We start from the raw sequence: 21,777 nt of genomic DNA on the forward strand, positions 1-21,777 counted from the left end.
CTGAAAGTGCGTTATGTCGACTAGAGGGGGGGTGAATAGGCGATTTTTATGAATTCTTCACTGAGGAATTTGCCGGTGAGGAAATTCCTTAGCGAAGAACTATTAGCAGCGGAATAAGTACTCAGAAGTAAGCATAACAGAATACACGCATGGTCATCATGATGAAATGAAGACAAGCACAGAGTACAGAAAGCGTAATCACAGGATAACACAAGATGAAGACAAATAGACTGAAGAAATTGAACTAAGGAAATTGAGAAAGTCTTCAGTCAAAGTCTTCAAACACAGATATGAACAAACACTCAACACAACAATGAGGAAATGGAAGGGTTGAGGAAATAGAACCAGTAGGTTGGTAAAGACAATGATTTGGTAGACCAGTTCCAACTGCTGTCTCAGTTGTACGTCTGGTTGGAGCGGCTGAGTATTTAATCTCGAGGACACGTAGTCCCGGACACCCAGTCACTGAGCACGCAGCTCAGGACACCCAGTCCTCACCGTATTCTCCTTGAACTAAGGTCACGCAGACTTCATCCAATCACTCGTGGTAAGTCTTCAGGCGACTTCCAAACCTTCACAGACTTGGTCACTCGGCGATCCACAATTCCTCTTGGATGCTCTAGACCTTGACGCCTAACCGTCTGGAAGAAGCACAGTCTTCAAAGGTAACAAGCGTCGGATCCACGCAGGATCAATTTCTTCAGTGATGCTCAATCACTTTGGGTTTGTAGGGGTTTGGTTTTGGGGTTTTTCCTTGATGATTTTCGCTCAAAGTCCTCAGAGGATGGGTTGCTCTCAAATGACAAGTGTCAAGTTCTCTCGGAGCAGCCAACCAGCTAGTGGTTGTAGGGGGCGGCTATTTATAGCCTAGGGAGCAGCCCGACATGATAAGACATAAATGCCCCTCAATGATATGACCGTTAGGTGGATAAGATATTTTGGGATAGCTGGCGCGCAGCACAGCAACGGTCGGAAATTTGACTCTCAAATTCCTCAGGGCTATCATGTTCCTCACTGTGTAGGTAATTTGCACTGGCGAATTCCTAACTCCTCAGTCAGAACAAATTCATCAGCGACCAGAAGAACTTCGTCTCTGTCACTGAAGAAAGTGGCTGAACTGTATGAGATTTCCAAAGGCTTCACTCGAAGGGATTGGTAGGTGTAGGATTTTGAGTTGAGCATCACATGGAAATTTTTCCTTAGTATTTCCTCGACCCCCTTTAACAGTACGGTGTTTCCTATGACTCAAGAAGGAGAAAATGAAACTACGAAAACAAAAGTCTTCACGCTTCATGTTCCACAAATGAATACCAAGTCTTCAAGGTCACACCAATTTCTTCACTTTCAAAGTCTTCAGAAAGTCTTCAGAATATCAAAGTCTTCAGTTGGAGAACTTCATTTTTAGGGGTCGACTTTCTCTGTAAATATCAAACTTCTCATAGACTTATAGACCTGTGTACACTCACAAACGCATTAGTCGCTTAACCTATAAGTCTTCAATACACCAAAATCACTAAGGGGCACTAGATGCACTTACAATCTCCCCCTTTTTGGTGATTGATGACAACATAGGTTAAGTTTTCAACGGAGATAAATATATGAAGTGTATACACTGATATTGAGGAATTTGATTACAAAATATAGAAAAACTCCCCCTGAAGATGTGCATAGTGAGGAATTTGCTTTTGAAGCATTGCACATTTGAAGAGTTGAATCATGGAGATCTCCCCCTATATCTTGTAATTCATACACGCATTTGATATATAGTATGAAGAATTTGAAATGCATGATGAAATATGGTGCCTGATGAGATTCAGCATGCGTGCAATGTCATTAACGAGGAATAAACATGCAGAGCATAATGCAACAAAAGTATCAGCGCACCATCGGGTTTAAGATTACAACTCGATCCAAATAAAAGTTTCAGAAGAACGAGAGTTGTAACTTAAAAAATGCCCTTAATATAGACCCGCTTGAAGACTAACTCAGATTTCTCCCCCTTTGTCATCAAATGACCAAGTGGATTGAAACTGAGGACTAACGCCCCTGAAGAATTTCAAGTTGATGGAGGAGCGTCAGCATTGTCGGGGTTGTTTGTTGTAGCAGGGCCTGCCGCAGTGTCGTCCAAATCTTCAAACTCATCAGTGTCACGCGATGAAGAATAAGAGCTGGCCACCAAGGAAGGAACTTTGACCTTCTTGAATTTCTTCGATGGAGGTGCAGACCAGTCAAATTCTTCCTTGAGACCCATATTCTTCAGATCAGCAGCGCTGTAGACATGAGAGAGAACAACCCAGGTGCGGTTGAAGGTTTCATGAAGGTAGTATTGGTTTTTCTTCACTGCATTGCACTACTAGGAAAAGGGCTATAGATGGAATTGACACTAATGGCGCACCAGACATGTGGTGCGCCATTAGTATATACTAATGGCGCACCACCCTCTGATGCGCCATTAGTGTTGAAACTACTAATGGCGCACCCTGCCCACGGTGCGCCATTAGTACCCAGACGCCACCCAACTTGTTTAGGGTTCAACTGGTTCGGGTGCTGCCAGGCTGCGACAACTTGTTACCTCCGATTCGACCCGTCAGGGCCGACGATGAAGACGTGATGACCCTCAGCGCCTGCCTGAGCTGGCCCCTGCTTTGGCCGAAGAGCCAGATTCGTTTGGGGGCGGGTGACACCACCCCAAAGACAACACCGCCAGTCGTGCCGGCGCCAAGTCGGCCCCATGGCAAGACCGCCGTAACGGTGCCGGACATCCCTATGCCACTGGATCCAAACATGCATATGGCACAGGATCAGAACGACGACGACGACGACGATGATACATTTGGCAATGTCGATCAGTACTTTGCCGAGCATGGGTACGATGGCGACTTCATGGGGCCTCCTTCTCAAGAACCAAACCCAACAAAAGACGTGTGCGATCTAGCTCGTACCGCGGAGAAGCCAAGTTGCAACAGGCGCCGTCTGGCGTTCAGCTCTCAGGAGACGCCTCTAGCTGCCGACTTCACCGAGCCTCAGATAGGCGAGGTGCGAAATATTATCAGCCCCAACACACTCAAGAAGGCGGTCTGTGAGCAGAACTCGGTCCCATTACAGGAGAAGAAGAAGGAACGCAAAAGAAAGACTAAGAAGGGTGCGAGCCAGCCGGCACCGAGTACGATCTGTGCTCAAGACGGGCCACCTTCACCGCAGGATATCTCGAGGATGGTGCATGTGGCGGGTAGGGCGATGCTACCGACAAATATGCTCAATGCTACAACCGGTGCTATGCGGAGTCTGCATGACAGTGTTCTTGCTTTGGAGAAGCGGCGTCTCAAAGAGAAGGATGTGGCATACCCGGTTTTCGCAGCCAAGGTGCCAGAAGGCAAGGGCTTTGTGGATAACTCCATCGGGCGTACGATCGTCCTGCGTTTTGATGACATCCACGCTATGTTGAACCTTCATCCGCTGCACTACACCTTCGTTCGGCTATTTTCGCTGAGTATGGAGATGCGGATCATTCGCGACAAGACCCCGGACATCGTGATAATCGACCCCTTCTACATGCGTGCCAAGATCTTGGGCAGCGCTGGGGACCGGCAAGTCGCGAGTTCTTACCTCGAAGGCTTCATTCTGGCAAACCAAGATAAGGATAACTTCCTCGTGCCTTACTTTCCCGAGTAAGTCCTCCCCTCAACCGGCCCGTAACATATGAATTCTTACATTTCGATCGTTTTTCTTTTAACATTCCGTGTTTTCTGCAGTGACACACGTTGCACGCTCATCCTCCTAAGCCCCAAATATTCCATGGCCACGTATTTCGACCCGGACCGTCAGTCGAACGTAGACTACACAAATGTCAAGAAGGTTCTTGATGATGTTCTCCCCGGCTACGCCCAATCTGGAGGCACCTTCACCAGGCCTATTCGTAAGTACGGCAAGCACGTGTTCTCCCACAATACGACGTTCTGCTGCGTCAAGCAGCCGCCTGGCGGTCAGAAGGGTGCATACTACGCCATCCATCACATGCGGGCGATCGTACGGGACCATCATCAACTTCTGCTACCGAGTAAACTCAAAGATTGGGCCGCGAGCGTGTCGGCAATCCAGGACGCGGACCTACGACAAGAATTCTTTCGCATCCAGTCGGAGTTTGCGGAAATCATCCATCAAGATGTCCTTCGTACCTCGGGGCAGTTCTACCTCAGAAATCAACCGTCCAACAGTGACATCGACACAATGCTACAAATGCAGGATGACAACGCCCGTTCTTTCATGACTCCCATGATAGACGGCGGCTTCATCCACGCTCCGGTCCCTTGAGTCGAGTTGTCTAGTTCTGAAACATCGATTTGCTCATGTTGTAATTAAACTTTAATGAACTTGTAGTATGTCTCTTTTGTTTCGAGAGTCGTTCAACTTAGATGTAATCAATGCTATTAATGTCTTGCTTTTCTTTTCCGATCGTTCTGTTGCATACTTATATATTGCTTATGTATTGTCTGTGAATTGGTACTAACGTTTCGTTTGGCTAGTGCATAGCGATGCCGACGTATGTCGTGTACAAGGGTAAGGTTCCCGGAGTCTACGATGACTGGGAGGAGTGTCGGAGACAGGTTCACCGATTCAGCAGTAACAGTTACAAAGGGTACACCACTAGGGCCGAGGCCGAATCTAGATACGCCCGCTATCTGGCGGGAGAGGGGAGGGAGCGTTGGAGGAACCGGATGAAGACGAGTTTCATCGTGATGATGCTCATCGTGATGACCGCAACTCTCTTCTATGTGATGGTAGTTTAGATGATCGATGTCGACTTGTAATGTGAAGACAGACTCGCTACTCGCGGTCTCGAGACTTGTAATATAATGTTCTATCTTTGTTCAGTCTTTTCAATTCGGAGACTAATATGATGAATTGTATTCGGAGACTAATATGATGAATTGTATTCAAAGACTAATCTTCTATTGTATTTGATGAATCTATTGTTGATGTGTGCTGTCTATATTTTGTCAAATTATACATTTTGTAACCTGTGCAAAAAACAGAAAATAAAAAAATAAAAAAAACCTAATATTCATACTAATGGCGCATCACATGACAGTGCGCCATTAGTATGACAGTGCATACTAATGGCGCATCACTGGGCAGTGCGCCATTAGTATGCCGCGGTTACTAATGGCGCATCCAGAGGTGGTGCGCCATTAGTATGCCAAAGCACCTGGGTATACATGGCCCCTGGGAGGCATACTAATGGCGCACCCTGGCCTATACTAATGGCGCACCCGAGGTGCGCCATTAGTATACCAGATACTAATGGCGCACCAGGTGGTGCGCCATTAGTAAAAATTACTAATGGCGTGCTATTAATGGCGCACCACAGATGCGCCATTAATAGCCATACTAGGTGCGCCATTAGTAGGGGTTTTTCTAGTAGTGTTGTGTGTTGAGGTCATGTTGTGAAGAATTGAACCAAACTGACGCTTGACCCATTTATGATTGCGATCAACCTTCTGATGCAGACTGAGCAGTAACTCACGGTCAGTCATCACCCTGGGTGCTGTGACTTGAGGATTTTGCTTGGCTGAGGTATTGGCGGCAGAGTCATGTGTGGCAGAATCGTCATTGGTAGAGTAAGATGCAGCCTTGCAAAATTGACCATCCAATGGACGAATGCCTTCATCGATCACAGCAGTGGCCTTGCCTTTATCATCAGCTGATGACACTGTCCGTTTGAGGACTTCAATGGGAGGCAAGTAGCTACCGTGGTTTAGAGTGTCAGCTTTGTAATTCAGTGAAGATCTTGCCCTGATGAATCTCATGATCTAAGGAGCATAGGGCTTCAGCTCGAATGGTGACATAGCAATATTGGCCAGAGTCCTCATGAAGAAATCATGGAAGTTGACGGGAACGCCATGAATGAGGTTGAAAAGCATATTCTTCATGATGCCAACGACTTCTTCATCATTTGAGTCGTGGCCTTTGATAGGACTCATTGTCTTCGTCAGAATTCGATAGACAGTCCAAGGCACATAGAGTAATTCCTTGACGAGGAATTTGGTTCGTGGGGCCTGCCTTGGCTTCAATGGCTTCATCAGCACTTGCGTATAGTGATTTGAAAGTTCTGGTTCGTTGTAGATACAACGAGCATCATCAAGTGGAGGACTGAGTGGTAGAGCACAAAGCAATTCAGTTGCAGGTGCCTTGTAGTGAGTATTTTCAGACATCCTGTCTAATACCCAGGAGGTCACGTCTTCAGCGTCTCCGGTGATGTGCAGAGTTGCATAGAATTGAAGAATGAGTTCTTCATTCTAGTCACAGATATCAATGCAGCAATTCAGAAGTCCTGCGTCGTGAAGAACACTGAGGACTGGCTCAAAGCCGGGCAGAGACTCCATGTCCACATGAGGAATATGTGCATGATCGAAGACTTTGTCTTTGTTGAAAAGCACTGAGGAATAGAAATTGGCTTGGCTGGCAGTCCAGAAATGCCTCTTCCTTATGCGAGCATAATCATATGGATTATAATCAGTGAAGAATACGTGCTCGGCAAAGAAATCTTCAGCCTTGAACTTCTGTTTGCTTGAGAACGGATTCTTTTGCTTTGGCAGAGGGGTGTCAGTGAGTTGCATCACCACCTCAGGAATCGCGAGCTCAGGTTCTTCAGGCTGAGGAATTTCTTGTTCCTCAATAGGTGCAGTCTGAGGATCAGCAGCAGCAGGTTCATCAGCACTAGTGTCTGGAATTTCTTCATGCACACAGAGAGTGGGTTGAGTTTCTTCAGAGCCCATTTGAACTGTTGGTGTAAGGGATTGAGGAATCTGTTGGAGCGGGGTGAAGAGAGGAGTATTGGGATGCTGACTTTCCCAAAAGTCATCATTCATCACAGGTGTGGTGCATCCTATATCCACATCTTCATCTTCAATTTCCTCAACACCAGCCTCTTCAGCTGTGAACTGAGGCATAGGTGAGGAAATGACTGGCGTTGAAGGGATTGCGTCCACTTCAATTTCTTCATCAATCTGCTCTGACGAAGCAGCGGAATGATGTTCTTCATCAGATCCGATGGGGATCTCATAGTCTTCTCCAAAAGGAACAAGGTCCTTTGACGGCATGGAGGAAACCAGAACAACATCAATTGGATTTTCGAGTGAGCTGGTCATTGGCTTCATTTTCTTCGCAGCCGAAGAATTTGACACAGCTGATGCCTTCCTTTTCTTCACTGCAGCTCGCTCTGCAGCCTTGGTTTTCTTCACATCAAATGCACATGGAAGAATTGGTGTTGGTGTAGGCGCAGATGGAGCTGAGGAATCTGGTTGAATTTCTTCAGGCGCAACTGATGCAGTTGCCCTGACTTCTTCAGTTTCTTCAGGCGCACCACTAGTGGATGCCCTGGCAATTTCTTCAGCGGCTGGAATGGGATCATCAGCCCTGGAACTAGCATTTTCATCAGCAGCCTGAACTTCATCAGCGGTGCTGGCATGTTCTTCAGTCGGCTGAGCTGAGGCTTCAGCCTGAGGAATTTCATGTTGCGTTGAGGCTGCAACATTGGTGAATTTCTTCGTCGGGTTGACGAATCTGACCTTGGCCCCTTGCCAATCAGCATAATAAGCATCGATGTTTTTGCTGAGGTCTTGAATTTCAGTCTGGACCTTGAGAAGTTCTTCAGGTGTCATTTTGACAACGTTTTTCTTCAGGAACTTCTCCTTTCTGTATTGAGCTTTCTTGATCTCTCTTGCCTTTTCAAACTTCCATTTCTCTTCAGTGATGAAATGGGTCAGCATGTGATTTTGACCAGCGGTCAGATGGAAATCAGGCATGGGGGTGTTTGGATCCTTGTGCCAGAGATCAATATAATCGAGGATTTTCCTCGAATCCAACAGCAGTGGCACAGATGTGCCTTTGGCTCTAGCGGCCTTCACCTGTCTGTCTTTGATGATTTCTGCAAGTTCATCATCAGAAGCTTCATCATCAGAAGGCACATGGAATGCGACCTGTTTCTTCTTTGGACTTGGCCAGGGACCTCGTCCAGCTGTTGCTTTGGTCTTTAGCAGAGTCGGGCCAGATGATGAAATTGGTGCACCTGAGGAACTTGCTGAGACACCAGAGGCAATCGAGAAACCAACAGTCCTTTGACATGTAGTCAGATGCACAGGAGCTGAGGACTTTGTCGGAACTGCTGAGGACTTGGGAGGAGCAGGAGCATTGTGAGGAATTTGCCGTGAGGGCGCTGCTGAGGAACTTTGCCGCGAGGGCGCTGATGGTGAAGCACTTGGCTTACGAGCAGGCTTCTTTGGCATGGATTTCCTCGGTTGGACCGAGGCCTCAGTAGCAGTAGAAGTGGCAGAATCCTCATTGAATTTCTTCACTGCCTCCTTGGCTTGTCTTGCCAATTTGGCTTGGCGCTTAGCCCATTCTTCAGGAAAGTCCTCACCACGTTTGATGCTAGTGGGATCAGCTACTTGGCCAGGTGCCAATGGAGCTCTTGGGCACGGAGGATTGAGGGCAAATTTCTTCATGTACTTTGGAGTCACATATCTGTATTCCCTCCATTCCCTTGCCCATCTCCGTTCAATCTTCTGAATGCGCACCTTGCGCTGATTTTTGTTTTCTTTGCCATATTTTGCTTCATCAGGTGTGCAATAGTCAGCATAAATTTCCTCAGGGATTTCAAACGCAGTCATAACCTCAGGTTTCTTTCCTCCTTTCTGCCGCTTCTTACCGTCTGCCATATTCTTCATTTGAGGAATTTGAACAAATGAGTTCTCTGAAGAAGTATGCAGTTTTTCTTCGAGGAACGCTGCAAATGAGTTAAGTTGATGAGAACCTAGTGATTCAGCAGCAGACATGAGTACCTGTGAACAGAGTACAGGTGCGAGGAATTTGGAGAGGTCATATGCGTTCTGAGAAGGTTTTTGGAAAGAACAAGTTTTGAGGAATTTGACCAGATGAACCTTGAAGAATTTCACTAAGCGATCTTTGTCTTAGGTTCCAGAGTTGTATAGATCGAGGATCCACACAATTGAGGAATCTTGAGGAAAATCATTGCTTAGAGAAACGAATCAAGAGCATAGTTTGTTTGAGGTGTTCATATATGTGAAGATTTGAAGAATAAACACCTTTGAAGATTTTCAGGAAAGCTTGAGAATCAAAGCGAGTAATAAAAGTAACTTTTAATTACCCGAAATGAAGAACACGAAGAACTGAGAAGAACAGACGGGAAGTTCGTCAGGTTAGATCTTCCTTGCCCTAACTCGGCGGAGGAAGACAGCTACGGCGGCGGCGGAGTGAAGATTTCCGTGGTCGGCGTGAGTACGGCGGCGACGAGGTCGAGGCAGCGAAGCTCTTCCTCACCGGTGACGATGGCGTAGCGGTGGCGATAGGGTTTGAGGAGCTTGAGCAGGAGAGAGAGGTCGAGCGGAGTAAATGGAGTGAGGAAGGGGAGAGGGGTATTTATAGACACAGTGAAAAACTGTTCACCCGAAGATTTAGGACGAACGTGCCCCTGCCCTTTCTCCTTCACGCGACATGTGTCACCCACGTACTGTGTAGTGGAGATCGTGTACGATCGTGGGTGAATAGAATAATGCATCATGGGATGCGGAACAGTTTGAGCGGCAAAACCGAAAATTTGGATAAGATTTGTTTTAAAGTTTCGTTCGCAATTTCTTCAGCTGACAAGGACACAGTGAAGATTTTGAACGAGTTTCAAATAGAACGCACATGAAGAATTTGTGAATAGATTGGGTTGAGTATAGCATAGAGGGGGAAGGGTCCGATCACATTCACTTAGCAGAAAAAGCAACTTGAAGAAATAGCTATAAGTGAATGCTGTAGAGGACATAAACTCATATATATATACCCAATGAAGAAAAAACGAAGGGAACAGTGAAGATTTTGCAAAGTTGAAGAATTTGAAAAACTGAAGAATTTCAAAAACTGAGGAAAAACTCAAATTGAAGATTTTCAACTTTTTGTGGTGGCGTGACCCACCGTATAAGAATGATGATTTCAGACACCGCGTACAATTGTCGTAGGGTTCTGAGAATCAAATTCTTCATTAATTTCTTCACACTTAGAGTGTTATTCTTCATTGATTGAAGAAAAACCTTTCTTCATGTGTTGCACATCTAAGTCATCAATTTTGCATAAGTGTTAGGATGTGTGTCTTTTTCAAAGAACATTTGAAGATTCTAAGATATTTAGCTCACACCGCAACTTGCTAAATCTCTTCTCATCCAAGGGCTTAGTGAAGATATCAGCTAGCTGTTCTTCAGTCTTCACGTGCTCGATGGAGATGTCGCCCTTCAACACATGATCACGAAGAAAATGATGACGAATCTGAATGTGCTTTGTCTTCGAGTGTTGAACTGGGTTGTGAGCAATCTTGATGGCACTCTCATTATCGCAGAGGAGAGGCACATTCTTCACGTTGACGCCATAGTCCTTGAGTGTTTGCTTCATCCAAAGCAGTTGAGCACAACAAGAGCCAGCAGCAATGTATTCAGCTTCCGCAGTAGACAGTGATATGCAGTTCTGTTTCTTCGAGGACCAATAGACCAAAGATCGTCCGAGGAAATGACAAGTGCCAGAAGTTGACTTGCGGTCCACATGATCACCAGCATAGTCAGAGTCAGAATATCCAATGAGATAAAAAACAGAGCCCTTGGGGTACCATAATCCTAGTGTTGGCGTGTGAGCTAGATATCGAAGAATATGCTTCACAGCCTTATGGTGTGATTCCTTCGGTGCAGCTTGAAATCGGGCACACATGCAAACACTAAGCATTATATCTGGCCTAGATGCACATAAGTACAATAAAGAACCAATCATGGAGCGGTATACCTTGTGATCGAAGTCAATACCATTTTCATCAGTGCATAGATTGCCTTCTGTGGGCATAGGAATTTTGACGCCTTTGCAATCTTGCATGCCGAATTTCCTCAGTACATCTTTGAGGTATTTCTCCTGAGATATGAATATGCCATTGCGCTGTTGACGAATTTGAAGACCTAAGAAGAATTTCAACTCTCCCATCATAGACATTTGATATTCTTCACTCATCATATAGGCAAATTCATCACTATAACGTTGGTCAGTACAGCCAAAGATAATATCATCAACATATATTTGGCACACAAACAGTTCACCATCATAAGATTTAGTAAATAGAGTAGGGTCGAGTGAACCGGGTGTGAAGCCATTCTTCACGAAGAATTCCTTCAATGTATCATACCACGGCCGAGGGGCTTGCTTGAGGCCATAGAGAGCCTTATTAAGTTTGAAGACTTTGTCAGGATTCTTTGGATCTTCAAAACCTGGGGGTTGAGCAACATATACTTCTTCCTCAAGCTTACCATTGAGGAATGCACTTTTCACATCCATTTGATATAAGATGATATCATGATGATTAGCATAAGCAAGCAATATGCGAATAGCCTCGAGTCTAGCAACAGGTGCAAAAGTTTCATCAAAATCAATTCATTCAACCTGTGTGTAGCCTTGAGCTACTAGTCGTGCCTTTTTCCTTACCACAAGGCCATTTTCATCTTGCTTGTTGTCGTAGATCCACTTTGTGCCAATGATATTATGCTTGCGAGGATCTGGACGTTTGACCAGTTCCCAGACATTGTTGAGCTCGAACTGATGTAATTCTTCTTGCATAGCCTGAATCCACTCCGGCTCCAAAAATGCTTCATCTACCTTAGTGGGCTCTGTGATAGAGACAAAAGCATAGTGCCCACAAAAGTTAGATAAATGTGAAGCTTTTGAGCGTGTGAGAGGACCTGGCGCTTCAATGTCATCGATGATCTTGTCAACTTGTACTTCTTTTGCAACGCGGGGATGAGCTGGTTGACGTCGAGGTATTTGATCATTTTCCTCAGCACCATTGACTTCATCATTATCTTCAGGTGCGTCAGCTCGACGTTCTTCGCGTACTGGAATGAATTCTTCAGCAAGTTCTTCAGTAGGAATGACATCCTCAGTCGGCTTGAACTTGATAGAATCCTCAGGTGCTGGTTCATATTGGGTTTCTTGTCAGTGAGGAGTTCATAGGCCGTCTTCTTGAAGAATTTGTGAAGATATACTTTGTTGATGATGTGGCACGCAGTATCAATTGCATCAATCCAAAAACGATGAGGCGTTTTGTATTCATCAAGCATAGTGCGAGCCATCTCAACAAGAGTTCCGTTCTTGCGCTCCACGACGCCATTTTGCTGAGGAGTATAAGGAGCAGATAACTCATGAGTAATACCAAGTTCATCAAGATAGTCATCAAGACCGGAATTCTTGAACTGAGTTCCATTGTCACTTCTGATGTGCTTGATCTTCAGACCAAAGTTGGTTGAAGCCCTCGAGGAAAATCGTTTGAAGACTTCCTGCACTTCATGTTTGTAAGTAACAATGTGTACCCATGTGTATCGAGAGTAATCATCAACAATGACAAAACCATATAGAGATGCAGCATTAGAGAATGCTGAGTAATGATTTGGTCCGAAGTGGTCCATGTGAAGCAATTTGAATGGACGAGTAGTGGTCATGATAGTCTTCGCTGGATGCTTGACCTTGGTCATTTTTCCAGCTTCATAGGCTCCGCATAAGTGATCCTTGAGGAATTTGACATTCTCAATGCCAATGACATGCTTCTTCTTCGCAAGCGTGTGCAAATTCCTCATGCCTGCGTGACCAAGTCGTCGATGCCATAGCCAGCCTTCTGAAGCTTTTGCAAGTAGACACACGGCTGGTTGTGGTCCTGTAGAGAAATCAACAATATACAAATCTCCTCTCCTAAAGCCTTCAAATACTTTGGAATTGTCAGCTTCCATAATCACAACACAGCGATACTTGCCAAAGACAACAACCATATCAAGATCACAAAGCATTGAGACTGACATGAGATTGTATCCTAAGGACTCAACAAGCATGACTTTGTCCATGTGTTTATCCTTAGAGATCGCAACCTTACCAAGACCCAATACCTGACTTTTGCCTTTGTCAGCAAAGATGATATGCTTCAGATGTGACGGTGCTAAAGGAGCATCCATCAAGAGATTCTTGTCACCAGTCATGTGATTTGTACATCCACTATCGAGGACCCATTCAGTGGTTTTGGGTTGATCATCCTGCAGATGAATTAGTGTAACTTACAATCTCATATGCTTCATCAGTGAAGAATATGATATCAAGTTCATCAGATGAATTTCATCAAGCGGTAAACAGATATAGCAGTAGGAGGACGTGTGAAATGAAAGTTCATTTCATCATGGTTAGCCTGCGTCCTTTCAGGCAATTTTGTCAGGTCCCCAGCAAATTCTTCAGACGTTAAGGCACGTCTGGAGACCTGACCCTGCAGAAGAGATTAGTTCTTTTTCTTCACCACCCACATCTGAAGGGGTGGCAAAGAGTTCATCACTCTGCGAGCACCATACGAGAACGGTGGCATAGAAGCCAAACCATTTCGTTTCGCATAAGAGGGGTTAGGGTAAGCATATGAATAAGCAGAGAAATTCTTCGAGGACTTATGAACATAATTATTTGAAGAATAATGTGCATATTCGTAGCCCTTAGCTCTACCCTATGAAACAGAGTTGTTAGCTCGATGATAATCATATGAGGACTTTGATCCATTTGAGGAATTTGATCCGTATGAGGATTTGGATCCATATGAAGAATTTGGTCCATATGAAGAGTTTGATCTGGGGTTCCTATTCTTCACAGGTGGTGTCATGAGGACATTCACCTGAAGACTTTCAACATAACTTTTGGGAACCCAGATTTTCTTCATAGGGGAACCGTTCCTGCAGTTAGTCCCAACATATCTAGCAAATACTTCACCATTCTGATTTTTGAACAGTTTATAGTTGGAGTCAAATGACTCATCAGAAGAATGAGGAGATTCACATGTAAAGCTAGATAACATGGATGGATCAACTGGAGGTCCCTTTGCAGCAACCCATGAGGTTTTGGGGTACTGCTCAGGCTTCCAATATGTTCCATCAGCATTATGTTTCCTCTCAAAGGCAATACCCTCTTTCCTAGGGTTTCTGTTGAGGATCTGCTTTTGAGTACATCACAAAGAATAGATGCCCTTTGAGGCTTTTGTACATGCCTGTCGTGTACAGTTCCTTCAGCCCTGCATCATCAGTGATACTAGCAATGTCCTCAGATGAGGAATTATTGATTGCAGAGGCAGGTGAAGAATTTGTAACAGTTGTAGCATTTGAACATTCAGGTGAAGAATTAGCAGATTCACGTTCAATGCACTTTAAGCATGGAGGAACAAATTCTTCCTGAGAAGTGCTGATTTGTTGAGCAAGTAATGAATCGCGCTCCTTCTGAAGATCTTCATAACTCACTCTTAGCTTCTCAAGATCTTGCTTTCCTTGAAGAAATTCATAAGAAAGTTTCTCATGATCAGATAAGAGAGTGTTATGATGACTTTGAAGGTTATCAAACCTAGACTGAAGTCTCTGAAGATTTTCAGTCAGGGCTTTAGTGCGATCCATTTCTTCACCCAACATATCATCACTTTTGTCTAGCATGTTTTGAACCTTTTCAAAAGCCCTTTGTTGTTTTACAGCAATCTTTGCAAGTTTAGAGTAGCTGGGCTTGAGATTCTCATCAGATTCATTTTCACTAGATTCAGAGGAGGTGTATTTGAGTACCTTTGCACCTTTTGCCATGAAGCAATAGGTGGGAGCGTAGTCATCATTATCTTCATCAGGCTTGTCGGTGGGGTCAGTTTCTTCAGTGTTGAAGATGGACTTGCTAACGAAAGCAGTAGCGAAGGCCAGACTTGCCACACCAGATTCGGATTCTTCAGACTCCTCCTCTTCCTCATGTTCCTGAGATTCATCTTCAGAGTCCATTTCCTTGCCAATGAATGCTCGAGCCTTCTTGGAGCTGCCCTTCTTGTGAGATGAAGACTTTGAAGATTTTGATGATGAAGATTTTGACGATTTCTTCTTCTTCTTCGCATCATCAGAACTATAATCCTTGTATTTCTTCTTCTTCAATTCCTTTTCCCACTGAGGACAATCTTGAATATAATGACCAGGTTTCTTGCATTTGTGGCACAGCCTTCTCTTATAATTACTTGATGAGGAATCACTGCTTCTTGAGGATTTTCCAAAGCGACCACGTCTTGAGAACTTCTGGAATTTCTTCACGAGCAGTGCTAGCTCCTGGCTCAGTTCTTCAAGATCACCAAGGCTACTACCAGAGTCCTCACATTCAGACTCAGACACAACCTTGTCCTTCAGAGCACGTGGTTTGCCATAGCTCGAACCATAGATCTCTCTCTTTTCAGCAAGCTGGAACTCGTGAGTATTTAGCCTTTCGAGGATATCAGCAGGATCAAGAGACTTGTAGTCAGCCTGTTCTTGTATCATCAGACCCAGAGTATCAAATGAGGAATCAAGCGATCTCAACAGTTTCTTCACCACCTCATGGTCAGTGATGTCAGTGGCACCGAGGGCTTGAAGCTCATTTGAGATGTTAGTGAAGCGATCGAAGGTTTGTTGGACATTTTCATTGTCGAGTCTTTTGAAGCGGTTGAAGAGATTTCGAAGAACATCAACTCGAGAGTCACGCTGAGTTGAGACTCCTTCATTCACTTTGGACAGCCTATCCCAGATAAGCTTAGCAGTTTCCAAAGCACTCACTCTTCCATACTGTCCTTTACTCAGATGGCCACATATGATATTCTTCGCTTGAGAATCGAGTTGCTTGAATCTCTTCACATCGGTAGCGTTCAGTGAGGGTGGGACAGAGGGAACACCATTTTCCACAACATACCAGAGATCGTTGTCAATTGCCTCGAGATGCATTCGCATCTTGTTTTTCCAATAGGGTAGTCCGTTCCATCGAAGGTAGGACACCCAGCCGAGACCTTGATCATACCTGCGGTTGACATAACTAAAACTCCAGGCGGTTAAACCAAAATCACATAGAACAAGGGAGTACCTTGCTCTGATACCAATTGAAAGTGCGTTATGTCGACTAGAGGGGGGTGAATAGGCGATTTTTATGAATTCTTCACTAAGGAATTTGCCGGTGAGGAAATTCCTTAGCGAAGAACTATTAGCAGCGGAATAAGTACTCAGAAGTAAGCATAACAGAATACACGCATGGTCATCATGATGAAATGAAGACAAGCACAGAGTATAGAAAGCGTAATCACAGGATAACACAAGATGAAGACAAACAGACTGAAGAAATTGAACTGAGGAAATTGAGAAAGTCTTCAGTCAAAGTCTTCAAACACAGATATGAACAAACACTCAACACAACAATGAGGAAATGGAAGGGTTGAGGAAATAGAACCAGTAGGTTGGTGAAGACAATGATTTGGTAGACCAGTTCCAACTACTGTCTCAGTTGTACGTCTGGTTGGAGCGGCTGAGTATTTAAACTCGAGGACACGCAGTCCCGGACACCCAGTCACTGAGCACGCAGCTCAGGACACCCAGTCCTCACCGTATTCTCCTTGAACTAAGGTCACGCAGACCTCGTCCAATCACTCGTGGTAAGTCTTCAGGCGACTTCCAAACCTTCACAGACTTGGTCACTCGGCGATCCACAATTCCTCTTGGATGATCTAGACCTTGATGCCTAACCGTCTGGAAGAAGCACAGTCTTCAAAGGTAACAAGCGTCGGATCCATGCAGGATCAATTTCTTCAGTGATGCTCAATCACTTTGGGTTTGTAGGGGTTTGGTTTTGGGGTTTTTCCTTACTCGATGATTTTCGCTCAAAGTCCTCAGAGGATGGGTTGCTCTCAAATGACAAGTGTCAAGTTCTCTCAGAGCAGCCAACCAGCTAGTGGTTGTAGGGGGCGGCTATTTATAGCCTAGGGAGCAGCCCGACATGATAAGACATAAATGCCCTTCAATGATATGACCGTTAGGTGGATAAGATATTTTGGGACAGCTGGCGCGCAGCACAGCAACGGTCGGAAATTTGACTCTCAAATTCCTCAGGGCTATCATGTTCCTCACTGTGTAGGTAATTTGCACTGGCAAATTCCTAACTCCTCAGTCAGAACAAATTCATCAGTGACCAGAAGAACTTCGTCTCTGTCACTGAAGAAAGTGGCTGAACTGTATGAGATTTCCAAAGGCTTCACTCGAAGGGATTGGTAGGTGTAGGATTTTGAGTTGAGCATCACATGGAAATTTTTCCTTAGTATTTCCTCGACCCCCTTTAACAGTATGGTGTTTCCTATGACTCAAGAAGGAGAAAATGAAACTACGAAAACAAAAGTCTTCACGCTTCATGTTCCACAAATGAATACCAAGTCTTCAAGGTCACACCAATTTCTTCACTTTCAAAGTCTTCAGAAAGTCTTCAGAATATCAAAGTCTTCAGTTGAAGAACTTCATTTTTAGGGGTCGACTTTCTCTATAAATATCAAACTCCTCATAGACTTATAGACATGTGTACACTCACAAACGCATTAGTTGCTTAACCTATAAGTCTTCAATACACCAAAATCACTAAGGGGCACTAGATGCACTTACACCTACAGGGCTCCCTCACCCCCCTCGACCCCGCCACACTCGACATTACTACTCCATATGCTAGCCGCAGCGAGGGCGGCGGCAACGTGGCGGAGGCGCAGGCGCCGGCCCAGAAGGGCGGCCACGGCGGCGCGGCCACCGCCGACCCGTGCCTCCAGGGCATTTCCGACGCCATCCGCGTCGTCCCGCACTTCCCCAAGCAAGGTCCGTCCGCCCATCTCTGTGCGAAACCATTACTACTAACCAACCATAACCCTCCTGTCTGATGTGCTCTGGTCGTTCGGTTGTTGGTGCGGTGCGTGCAGGGATCATGTTCAACGACATCACGGTGCTGCTGCTGCAGCCGGGCGTGTTCAAGGATGCCGTGGACATGTTCGTGGAGCGCTACCGCCGAATGGGCATCGTGGCCGTCGCAGGTAAGATCATTACCCTTATCCGACCGACCGGCCCTCTCACGAGTCAATCATGCAGTACCTTCTCACCAAAGTGTATGCCACTTCCATGCTAGTGTTGTCTGAAACTGTCCATATTTGCTCCACTTTAAGTGTTACTTTTGGTCAGAAAGCATCCAGTTAGGCAAACTAGACAGATCTGTTATACTCATATAGTACGACACAAGGGAATCACTGACTTGTTGATTCTTGTTTGTGGCAAGGCCAATCAGAGAGCCTCTATGATTTGGTGTGCTTTTCTTCTTCTTGGTCTGAAAAAAGCAAGTGATCTGAACTGTTCTGTCTTCCCCTGCTGGAGAAGCCAAGTCAAATCTAGTAGTTGATCTTAAATTTGTGTGCTAATATTAAATACTTCTATACCCCACGTGTAAAAGGTAGCCTTAACACTTTGGCTTGATCCACACAGGATCCTCTTGAGCCGTAGATTTTGACATTAGACACTCACCCTTCAGCTTGTTCATTCATGCCGATCCACCTAGTTATTCTGTGTCTTCTTCAGTTGCAAAGGTTAACAATAACATGTTCTAGAACTATCTCTCCCTGACCTATCTCTCCCTGCTTTTGATATTTTACTAGAACTGCCATAAATGTCTAGTATGTGGATTTATATGTTCATATATGCTTGCTGAGTGCTAATAATTTGCTGCAATTACTCTAGGCAGAGCATGGCCAAGCTGGCATGTTTTTTGTTCCTGATTTGAGGTTGTGGCTTTGGACTTGTTCTGCTTCTTACATGTCTCACTATCATATATGTCAAACTTCAGATCAAGCAAATAAGTACTCTGCCTACGCCAGTTTAGAGTACTCCAAAGTTATTCTGTCTTGAGAAACCACAAATTGAAGAAGTGCTTGAAAGCTCCAACTATTGAGTCCTGTTGGCTTTTTTTGTAGGTCTTTTTCTTCCTTGATCTGGTGTAGCAGCAACAATTCAAGGTCATGGTCATGGAGCAACAACCATATTTTTTTCTTCTTATTCTTCCCTAAGATGAGATGAGATGAGGTTTGTTTTCCTCAAGGTCAAGGTGCAGCAGCTCGATTTGATTTGATGTGATTGGATTCAGTTTCCTCATGCCTCTCTGTTTGCATTGTAGGCTTTGTTGGTCGGTCTTCAATTCTTCATGCCGCTGCTGCTACTGCTACATGAGGACCCTCTTCAATTCTGCATCCGTTGCGGCCGCCGCAGTTTCCACCTCCAGAAGAGCACCTGCTCCTTGTGTGGTTACCCGGCCACCCGCATCCGCAAGTGTAAGCTCTGCCTCCCTCCGTCCTAGATCTCTAGGTTTGTTGCTGTCATGCGCCATGTCCTTGATGTTGCGCGTCCTCATGTGGATGCCACGAACGGCGCTGCTCCTGCGTGCAGATTTGATTCGCCGCATTAGTATGCGGTTGTTGTCTTGCCGTGGTTGTTCAAATTGGGATGCACCCAGTTGATTCGTCATCTTGAGTCATAATTTTTCTGCATTCCCTATTGCTGTAGCTTGTTGGATGCATAGTTTGATCTCCCAATGGGAATTATTAGTGAATGGTGATGTCTGTGGTCACGAGAATGGTGATGTAGTAGCGGGTATGCTTGCTGCGTGTATGTCCATCTCTTTACTGTTTTGCTAGAACCAAAAATCCTGATGCACATGATGATCATGGTCTGTTTTGTTAGATCTATTCTGCTCGTGCTTAAAATTTGACATGCCTGGATTCGAAAACTTGTTCTTACAGTTTTCATTTCTATGATCAATTTAGAGAGTTGCACATGTTCTGTACCTATTCTTATTCTTATATGTTCATTCTTATTCTTATTCTTATATTTTGTTCTACTTGGATGCATTGGTACCCCCATCATCGAGCGCACGGATGCAACGGTGGAAAGAAGATGATGGTCGTGTGCATCATCAAGCACACCATGGTGATCATCTACCTTCTCACAAATGCTAACTCAATCTAGATCAACGGTGTCTCTCTCGGTTCCCTTTATTCTCTCCTGCGTTTGTCATGTTAGTGTATGTGTTTTGACTAGTAGAATGGATGTCATGTTATGTTATGTTAGATCTTGCCTATTGAATGGATGGTCGTGGTAGTAGAATGGCATTGTTGTTTTAGGTGCAATGTGTTGCAGTGAGGTTACAGGACCTGCACTTCATGCATATTCATAGTCTCTGTTTTCTTTTATGAATAAAAAAGCATGGTACTAGCTGGATTTGTGTTATCAGTCTATATATAGAACTGTCCTTTTTTGAATGGAATGTTGATAATATATTCGGTCCATTTGTTCTGATTCTTCTTAGCCTATTCATGTAACAGGGTGGAAATGTCAAAATCTACAGCTCAAAAGGTAGCCTACATGAGCTCCAGGCCTAGGAAATTTCAAGTTCAAAGCGGCGTGTAGCCCTAGCAGCAAAGATTTGTTCTGTTTGACTGTAATAAACTGTAAATATTATAGTACTGTAATAGTTGGCATATCTGGGTTGTAATACACTATGCACAGATTGTAATAGACTATGTACAGGAGCTCCAGGCCTAAGAAATTCTACATTTTTTCTGTTCTATTTAAAATATTGATTATTTGTGTGATTTGAAGACGTGTGAAATGTAAACCCGATTAGTGGGCCCCATTTGTGAAAATAATCTAAACAATGCTCACATTTCTAACATGTGGGACCAATATAGGAGATTATGACAAGTGGGACCCATCTAACTTGTGGGACCGGATTGAAAAATATATACTGAAAAACTAAAAAGGCCATGGCCCAAAATATAAAAAAAGGCCAAATTGTTGGGCCAGGCCCATGTAGCTAGACAAAATTCACAGAAAAAATATATAGTAAAAAGGCTGAATTAATGGGCTCGGCCCTTCTAAAACACCAAAATGGACCAGGCTGAATCTTGTGCCACATCAGCTTGCCACGCTGGATGCCTACGTGGACTGGGGAGGCTGCTAGTGACCAAAACGCCATAGTAGGAATATTTTGGTCGTAAACGTCCATGACCTTCTCACAGAGAAGGTCGCTATAGTCAGTTTATGACCCTCAGCTTTTGACCTTCTGTTTTTGGTCAAAAAAAGGTCGCAAATGAAAAACTATGATCTTTCAGTGACCAATAGTGGAGGTCACAAGATAGCATATTTCTTGTAGTGATAACAAGCATCGAGGGTTTTAGGAGGTTCCCCATCTCCATGAGTAGCATCTACACCTAATTTTTTTGGTATTTCGTGTTCCATATCCATAACTAAAGATAGAGAACAACTAAGAACAACAAATAAAAATTACTTAGTGATAAAGCAAACAAGCACACACGAGAATATTCACCCCACGCTATGACTCCCCGGAACGGCGCCAGAAAAAGGTCTTATAACCCGCAAGTATACGGGATAGTTGTAGCCTCTTTCGATAAGTAAGAGTGTCGAACCCAACGAGGAGCTAAAGGTAGAACAAATATTCTCTCAAGCCCTATCTGCCACTGATACGACTCTACGCACGCTTAGTGTTCACTTTACCTAGAACAAGTATGAAACTAGAAGTACTTTGTAGGTGTTGTTGGATAGGTTTGCAAGATAATAAAGAATGCGTAAATAAAAAGTAGGGGCTATTTAGATAAAGATGCAATAAAGTAAATAGCGAGTGTGGAAAAGTGGTGGTAGGAGTGGTGAAATTGCCCCTAAGCAATTGACTATGTTACTAGACTGATAGCAAGTTTTATGTGGGAGAGGCATACACTAACATACTTTCTCTACTTGGATCATATGCAGTTATGATTGTAACTCTAGCAAGCATCCACAACTACTAAAGATTCATTAAGGTAAAACCCAACCATAGAATTAAAGCATC

The sequence above is a fragment of the Triticum aestivum genome, chromosome 2B, assembly GCF_018294505.1.
Source record: "Triticum aestivum cultivar Chinese Spring chromosome 2B, IWGSC CS RefSeq v2.1, whole genome shotgun sequence".
Taxonomy (NCBI): Eukaryota; Viridiplantae; Streptophyta; class Magnoliopsida; order Poales; family Poaceae; genus Triticum; species Triticum aestivum.